Source organism: Rattus norvegicus, chromosome 6 (genome assembly GCF_036323735.1).
Source record: "Rattus norvegicus strain BN/NHsdMcwi chromosome 6, GRCr8, whole genome shotgun sequence".
NCBI lineage: Eukaryota > Metazoa > Chordata > Mammalia > Rodentia > Muridae > Rattus > Rattus norvegicus.
In genome coordinates, this window is record NC_086024.1 from 58,036,591 (window position 1) to 58,045,742 (window position 9,152).

Here is a 9,152-nt window from a genome sequence, read left to right on the forward strand (position 1 = left end):
ACTCAAGAGAGAATATTAGCCAAATTCTATGATCATACAGTACCAGAGGTCCTTTTATTTTGCATTCGTGTTTTGAAAGTCACCTTTAGGCTTTATGCTGGTTGTATTCCAGGGTACAGTCAGCCTGGAATGCTGAAAAACTCTCACTAAGCAAGTGCAGCAGTTTAATTCGGAACGAGCTGAAGGGCAGCTCACAGCTGAGGAGAAAAGGATTCACTCGGTGGCTGTCATCTAAATGAGGGAATGACTGCAGGCAAGAGCTAGAGTCCTTTTGAACTTGAGAAGTTCACTGATTTGGCAGTGAGGAGGATCTTGTCTGTCTTGCTTGTTAAAGAACGGTTTGTCTTCAAATGGCTGCAGCATAAAAGGCACAGGAAAAAAATGTCACCAATCTCACTTTTCTCTAAATCTTATTTCTCTTACTACAACCCTCACTTCCTTAGATCTTTCCATTTAAAATAGATTATCTCTTTACCTTAATAATGCCAATAGGACAAGGCCATAATAAATCCACAATAAAGTCAAATTGAAAAATATATGAATGTCATTTATGGAATGACAAATATACAAAAGAAACAAGGCATTAGCATTTTACTTTTTTTTATTCTGAAAAAGAACATATTTAATTCTATCTTTTACATCACTGCTTTGGAATCTGCTTAATTACTGATTCTTTATGGTCCCACATGTTTAAATCCCATTCTGTTCCAGTCTGGATCCCTTGGTTCTTTCCCACTTTGATCTTCTTTTGTAAGTGGCACATGAGACAAGTATTTTTAGAACAAACTCAGAAATGTCTCTCTGCTGCTCCAAGTTTCCTGATTTTGCATGGCATCTTTGAAACGGACTATAAAGACCACTCTGGCCTGCTCTACAACCATCTTGCTCCAGCGCTGTGCCTCAGTGTCCCTACCACACTCTGCCTTAACTATTCTCCTGTTAACACCCCAGGCTTGGTAACTTTTCTGAGTCTTTGATCAGGATTCTCCTTATCTGGAAGATCTAGATGGTTGGAGCCTCATCCTTCGACTTGGCTATAAATCAGTCTACAAACCTTTTGAGAAGTTAAAGGGTTGAAGGTATGCCAAATAAAAGAACCTATTTACAGAAAAATTCTTTTTTTTTTTATGGGTGACCAACAATCAGAATCTCCAGTTTATTAGATGAAAGCCACAAGAAATATGTTATTAAAGTAGTAAATTCATTAAGTACAATCCAATTATGATTCTAATTATGACATAAATCAAGAAGCTAATCTTTATATCCGAATTGTGATTCTTTTCTATAGATATATGAAATAACATTTCATACTTTTTTTACATTTTATTTTTTTTATTAACTTGAGTATTTCTTATATACATTTCGAGTGTTATTCCCTTTCCCGGTATCCGGGCAAACATCCCCCTCCCCCCTCCCCTTCCTTATGGGTGTTCCCCTCCCAACCCTCCCCCCATTGCCGCCCTCCCCCCACCAGTCTAGTTCACTGGGGGTTCAGTCTTAGCAGGACCCAGGGCTTCCCCTTCCACTGGTGCTCTTACTAGGATATTCATTGCTACCTATGAGGTCAGAGTCCAGGGTCAGTCCATGTATAGTCTTTAGGTAGTGGCTTAGTCCCTGGAAGCTCTGGTTGCTTGGCATTGTTGTACATATGGGGTCTGGAGTTACACTTCCTAATGCTTGATTAGTAATGTGAATAACAGTCAGTCAAACCCCCAGTTTTCCATTTACTTTTTGGTATAAATGTCTTGGAAGAAAGCACCAAAGAATAACCCAACATACTTTTGAAGATGACAGTCATGTTAAGTTCACATTGTCATAGATCTTTTCAAAGTTTATGACGTTTACCAATGTATAGCTTACATAAAGTGTGCAGAGCATTCCCACCTAGCCCCCAATGTCTTCATGCTTCTGTTCACAGCCTGAGTCTCCTTCCCCCTCCTCCTCTGTCCTTTACATCTGACCAGTTCTCTCTCAAACAAATTTCTGAGAACGCCATATAAATGTAGTCCTGCGGTGTATAACTTGTAAAATTTTACCACTTAGTAAAATGCCTGTAAGATTCAACCATGGTGTTGCATATTTATCGATTTTCTTTAGTAATCAACACTCTGCTGTATGCCTAAGGCACTGATCGCTCACCACGCTCCCACCAAAAGACACATTGGCTCTTTCAAGTTTGGAAAATTGTGCAAAGAATTGCTATATATATTCATACTGAGGATTACATATGGACATAATATTCCAGGTCTCTGCAGTAAGTATCTAATAGTTGAAGTGTTACATCATATGGAAATGCATCCTAACTTGGTAGGAAACTGTCAAGAAGCTCTCCAGAGGCAGTACCACATTGTATTCCCACCAGAAGCTCATAGACTACTCCACTCCTGTGCCTGCATAAATTTTTCTTTTACTTTAGTCACTCTAATATGGGGCAGTGGTAGCATATTTTAATCTGTCTTTTCCTATGGCTCATGATGATGAAGTCTTTTTAGGTGCTTCTTTGCTGTCCAAATATCTTCTCTGATAAAGTGTCTGGTGTCATATAAATTGTTTGAGAATTTATGACAATGTATTTTGATAATTTCAAATCCCCTTAATCTCCTCCCTGATCTACCCCACTTCCCTACCCACCCAATTTTGTGTTCTCTTCCTTTTTGAAGAGAAAATTTTGTGTTGCCCATGTGTTCGTGGATATGTGGTCCTCCGGGGGGTGTGGCCAATGTACTAATGGATACCTTCCTAATGAAAACTAACCCTTCCTCTCTCAACAGCCATCAGTTGTTAATGTCTCCTCAGCTAGAGGCTGAACTTTGTGCTTACCTCCCTACTCCATGTTGTATTTTGTCTACCTTGGGCTTGTGCAGGTCCTATGAATGCTCTCACAATCACTATGAGTCCATGTGTGTAAATCATCTGCTACATGTAAAAACCACAGTTTTCTCTATATGAGTTATCTTGGTCATGGCGTCTCTCCACAGCAATGGAAATCCTAGTGAAGACAACCTCTGAGCACAGAGATTGAGGTGCATGGTCAGGGTCTGTATGGGTCAGGATCACATGAGAAGTATATATCCTCATTCCTATCCCAGAAGCTATTTCTAATTGATAGCTACTTGCAAATGAAAAATATGTCCAAAGGCATCTCACTGGGGAAACAAACAACTCTTAAGTGTAGGCCCCATACTCAGCAGTAGATGGCCAACACAAAATGGACTCAAAAGCATCTTTGGAAGCTCTTTATCTCATAATGTTAAGTTGGAGTGGTTTTTGTTGTTGTTTCTTTGTTTTATTTTTTCTATTTTGCAAGTCCTTTGTGTATATATCATGGCTTCCCTTTTGAAAGGGATTCCTGAGTATGTTCTACATCTATATGGGTAGTGACATTTTGGAGTTTTGATTTCTTTGAAATGCACCGAGATATTATGAGACTATGTTTTAATCCCACGTGTGGGGTTATAGGGATACTTTGAAGCAGCTGACTAATGTGCCTTGTTCTCTAGCACAGGTGTGATTTCTGCCAGTTACAGATAGTTTCTGTGATTGTGTGACATTTGTAATCCCGGGGACATTTCAGTGAGTAGATTAATGTGAGGGCCTGGAGAGGCTGGGTTTTGGTTGATGTTGGTTGTTGGTTGCTGTTGATCACGGTTAGTCATGGATTGTTAACTAGTCACATACCAAAAACTCAACCACAACATAAGAAATTAGATATCCTGATGATGAAGATCAAACTTGCCCCTTACTCAATGCCCCTAATCAGTGGGAAGTAGTCCAAAAATAATGTCATCCCCTTTCCAATCCCTGACTTTATTCAGGTATATCTTTCCTGTTGTCTCTACTTTTTTCTCTCTTATATGGGTCTAAGGGGTTGAAAGGATGGAAGAAAGAGGGTAGAGAAGGGTGAAGAAGAGTGAAGAATCCTTGAGTATCCAAAGACAACAACATTTATGTTTCTTGTGTTCTTTTTCCTTATGATCTTTTGCTTCTTGGGTTGTTTTGCCATATTCCAATTTGTTTGGGTTTTATTTATCTTATTGTCTTTTATTCTATTATTATTTCTTAGATGTCTTTTTTGTGTTTTAACAAGAAATAGTGTGGATGCAGAAGGGAGGGGAGGGGAAGGGTAACTGGGAGAAGTAAAGGGAAGGGAAACCGTAATCAGAATATACTGTATGAAAAAAATCTGTTTCCAATAAAAAGAAAAGAAACTGAATGTTGTTATATGTGCTTTTCCCAGCTCCAGGGATTGGAAACTGGAAGATTTCTAGGGATGGCCGAACAGCTAGCCTAAGACACTTGGAAACTTTCCTAATAACTGAAGGAATGCTACAGATAGATGACAGCTGATGAATGACACTCAGTGTTGTCATTTGGCCTCCCCAAGTATTTTATGCAGCTGTGCATGCACCTGGCACATGTGTGCCTGCAGACATATGAACACACGCACAAACACACACACACACACACACACACACACACACACATTCAAAATTATACATAGTGATCTAAAACAGGCTTGGTACCTTTTTACGTGTCTGTATTATTTGCTTGTGCCCAGTGATATGGACTTTACAAAAATGCAGTGATGACAAGTACCACTGCAGTATAAAGCCACACCCAATGTGGTAACTGTAGATCTCTTCATGGTTTAAGGTCACTGAACTAGTTCTCTAATGGTTCCACAGACATCATATAGTGGGACTGTGTTTGTTTCCTCTGTTTCCATTAGCGACATGTTTATATCAATGAGAACCTTCCAATGTACAGTGACCAAGTGTGGGAACTAAATACTACAATCCAGCTTTTTCTAACTGTGCCATCTTTTTGAAGCTCTCTTCAAATAAAATTGTCACCCACCTTAACTTCATTTTATTCCTTGAATAGTCACTCTCTTTTTCTTCAATTTTTGAATAACAAATCAAATATAAATAGTTTGGAAAAAACATTCATGATTAACTGGGATAAATATGCAACATATAAAGCTAATGTTCACAGACTTTGCTGGCTCTGAGAATTGTGTATTGAAAATATAGATTGAAAATATAGATCTTTCAGAACAAAATTTCCTCGTTTTTATGCAAATTTGTCTTTGTGTAAAATTTTGTTACTAGAAATGGTATCTTTTTGTTAGAAGCACTTTTCACAGATGATAGAAAATGTACTGGTTACAAGCACCATTATTAAAGCTAAAATGCTCTGGCTTCTAGATCATTCACCTATAATTCTGTTCGTTTGAGCGAGCTACGATGTACAATGAAACTCATAATGATAGTATTCATTCCTTATAAATTTGTTATGAAATAATGTGGGTAAAAGAATGGGCATATACTTATGTAAATATAGTTTGGTCACAGGACACAGAGAAATCAAAATGGAGCTGAGCTGTGTAGCTTCCCCAGTCCTAGATGCACTGTGTAGATAACAAGGGGAGACTCGTCATCAGCAGTCTTATCCTGATAAATGTGACAAGCTGCAATGAGGATATGCCGGCTAGGATATGGCCTCTAGTGCAGTAGTGGCATGACTGTTTTGAGGGTAACCAACCACTTTACGATGGGGTTTAAGACCCACTCCATAGGAGGAACCTCATACCTAGTACTATAAACCTGGGTAAGAGTCTATGTATCTTAGGAGGTTATAGACCCTAGGCCTTACTGTTACTACTTGGATAAATAGCTATATTGTCACATGGCCTCCTAAATACTCATGTTTATATACATCACTAGACATAGGTTATTGTAGCTTTTCTCAGAGAAGCTTCTTTTCCCAGCTATCAGTGGTTGTAATGCAGAGACTCATATGTGGTCAAAGTACTGAGAATAAGGGATGCTGGAGGACTCAGGCTTAAAGTTTCATTTTACATCCCCTACAAGGTTCAAGAAACATAATGGAAGAGGAAAACAAAACAATATATAAGAGCTGGAGGGTAGAGAGATGGTCCATAGAGGGCCTGGATATGATGTCCTTTTTCCATTCACAAAGTCATAGCAGCTGTCATTACCTGCTTATCTTGGCTGACAGAGGGGTCCTTGAGGCCTCTACCCTCCCTATGGGTTAATACTATTAATGGTTGCGGGAACAAAGAGGGTCATTTTCTTCAGTGGTGTAGCTATATTACCCATGCTCCTGTAAATAAACTCCTTACACAGGGCCCCGCCCCTTACTCCTGAGCTGTTGGCTATTGATAGACAGGGAACCACTGTCTTCAGCTAAGGTGATCATGCCAAGAGACAGCTCCAAATGCATGCTTCCAGTGAAAACCTTGTGTAAGCTTAATGATCATAAACAGAAACAGTAATCATGATCGTGAGAAAGAGACTTGTGGAGAAAAGGATCTGTAGACAAGTTAGGATGGAGATAAGAGAGGATGGGAGTTGAGGTGCTAAGTATGTATTATGTACGAGTATAAAAATATCAGAAAACAAATTTAAATGACAATGAAGTGTTCAGAAAATCGTACAACCCATACCCACACTCAATATTGTTTCATGAATATGAACTTCAGAAATAAGTAGAATCACTGATGATTGAAGCCAAAAGAGATATTCATTTTGTGGTGGAAGGATAGTAATGTTTGTATGTCAGGAGTTATGACGTTCTCTTTTTTGATGGGTTGCTGCTTACATAACTGCACTTTTTTTTAAAAAAAAAAAGTTATTGGCTTTGTCTCAGGAGTCAGCGTAGTGGTTAAGAACACTTGTTGGTCTTACAGAGACCCAGGTTTGATTCCCAGCACTTACATAACAGTTAACAAGTTTATAGGTCCAGTTCCAGGGAGTCCACTGCTGTCTTTTGACAAACACGGGTCCCAGAGTTGCTTTCAGTGCACATACAAACATGTGGGCAAAACAATTACACACATAAAAAAACATAGTTTCATGTAATTATTTCTACAAAAAGAGGGAAAAGAAAATGTTAGCTAGTTAAGGTGCCACATGCCTGTAATTCCTGCACTCTGGAAGCAGAGGCAGGAGGACTATGAGTTTAAGTCAAGTCACACAGCAAGTTTGAGTCAAACCTAAAGTACATGCAAACATGACCTGAATAAAGGTATTTTAAGAATAAGCAACAATTATTAATCCTAAAAATGTGGGGTTTTCTTAGCTTCTTTTGGTAATAAATAGCTCTTATTTGGTAATAATCAGCTTTGTAATAAACAAGCTTCTTTTTTTTTTTTTTGAAATTTTTTTTTTTTATTAACTTGAGTATTTCTTATATACATTTCGAGTGTTATTCCCTTTCCCGGTTTCCGGGCAAACATCCCCCTCCCCCCTCCCCTTCCTTATGGGTGTTCCCCTCCCAACCCTCCCCCCATTGCCGCCCTCCCCCCATAGACTAGTTCACTGGGGGTTCAGTCTTAGCAGGACCCAGGGCTTCCCCTTCCACTGGTGCTCTTACTAGGGTATTCATTGCTACCTATGGGGTCAGAGTCCAGGGTCAGTCCATGTATAGTCTTTAGGTAGTGGCTTAGTCCCTGGAAGCTCTGGTTGCTTGGCATTGTTGTACTTTTGGGGTCTCGAGCCCCTTCAAGCTCTTCCAGTTCTTTCTCTGATTCCTTCAATAGGGGACCTATTCTCAGTTCAGTGGTTTGCTGCTGGCATTCGCCTCTATATTTGCTGTATTCTGGCTGTGTCTCTCAGGAGCGATCTACATCCGGCTCCTGTCGGTCTGCACTTCTTTGCTTCATCCATCTTGTCTAATTGGGTGGCTGTATATGTATGGGCCACATGTGGGGCAGGCTCTGAATGGGTGTTCCTTCAGTCTCTGTTTTAATCTTTGCCTCTCCCTTCCCTGCCAAGGGTATTCTTTTTCCTCATTTAAAGAAGGAGTGAAGCATTCACATTTTGATCATCCGTCTTGAGTTTCGTTTGTTCTAGGGATCTAGGGTAATTCAAGCATTTGGGCTAATAGCCACTTATCAATGAGTGCATACCATGTATGTCTTTCTGTGATTGGGTTAGCTCACTCAGGATGATATTCTCCAGTTCCAACCATTTGCCTACGAATTTCATAAACTCGTTGTTTTTGATAGCTGAGTAATATTCCATTGTGTAGATGTACCACATTTTCTGTATCCATTCCTCTGTTGAAGGGCATCTGGGTTCTTTCCATTTTCTGGCTATTATAAATAAGGCTGCGATGAACATAGTGGAGCACGTGTCTCTTTTATATGTTGAGGCATCTTTTGGGTATATGCCCAAGAGAGGTATAGCTGGATCCTCAGGCAGTTCAATGTCCAATTTTCTGAGGAACCTCCAGACTGATAAACAACTTCAGCAACGTGGCTGGGTATAAAATTAACTCAAATAAATCAGTTGCCTTCCTCTATACAAAAGAGAAACAAGCCGAGAAAGAAATTAGGGAAACGACACCCTTCATAATAGACCCAAATAATATAAAGTACCTCGGTGTGACTTTAACCAAGCAAGTAAAAGATCTGTACAATAAGAACTTCAAGACACTGAGGAAAGAAATTGAAGAAGACCTCAGAAGATGGAAAGATCTCCCATGCTCATGGATTGGCAGGATTAATATAGTAAAAATGGCCATTTTACCAAAAGCAATCTACAGATTCAATGCAATCCCCATCAAAATACCAATCCAATTCTTCAAAGAGTTAGACAGAACAATTTGCAAATTCATCTGGAATAACAAAAAACCCAGGATAGCTAAAGCTATCCTCAACAATAAAAGGACTTCAGGGGGAATCACTATCCCTGATCTCAAGCAGTATTACAGAGCAATAGTGATAAAAACTGCATGGTATTGGTACAGAGACAGACAGATAGACCAATGGAATAAAATTGAAGACCCAGAAATGAACCCACACACCTATGGTCACTTGATTTTTGACAAAGGAGCCAAAACCATCCAATGGAAAAAAGATAGCATTTTCAGCAAATGGTGCTGGTTCAACTGGAGGGCAACATGTAGAAGAATGCAGATCGATCCATGCTTATCACCCTGTACAAAGCTTAAGTCCAAGTGGATCAAGGACCTCCACATCAAACCAGACACACTCAAACTAATAGAAGAAAAACTAGGGAAGCATCTGGAACACATGGGCACTGGAAAAAATTTCCTGAACAAAACACCAATGGCTTATGCTCTAAGATCAAGAATCGACAAATGGGATCTCATAAAACTGCAAA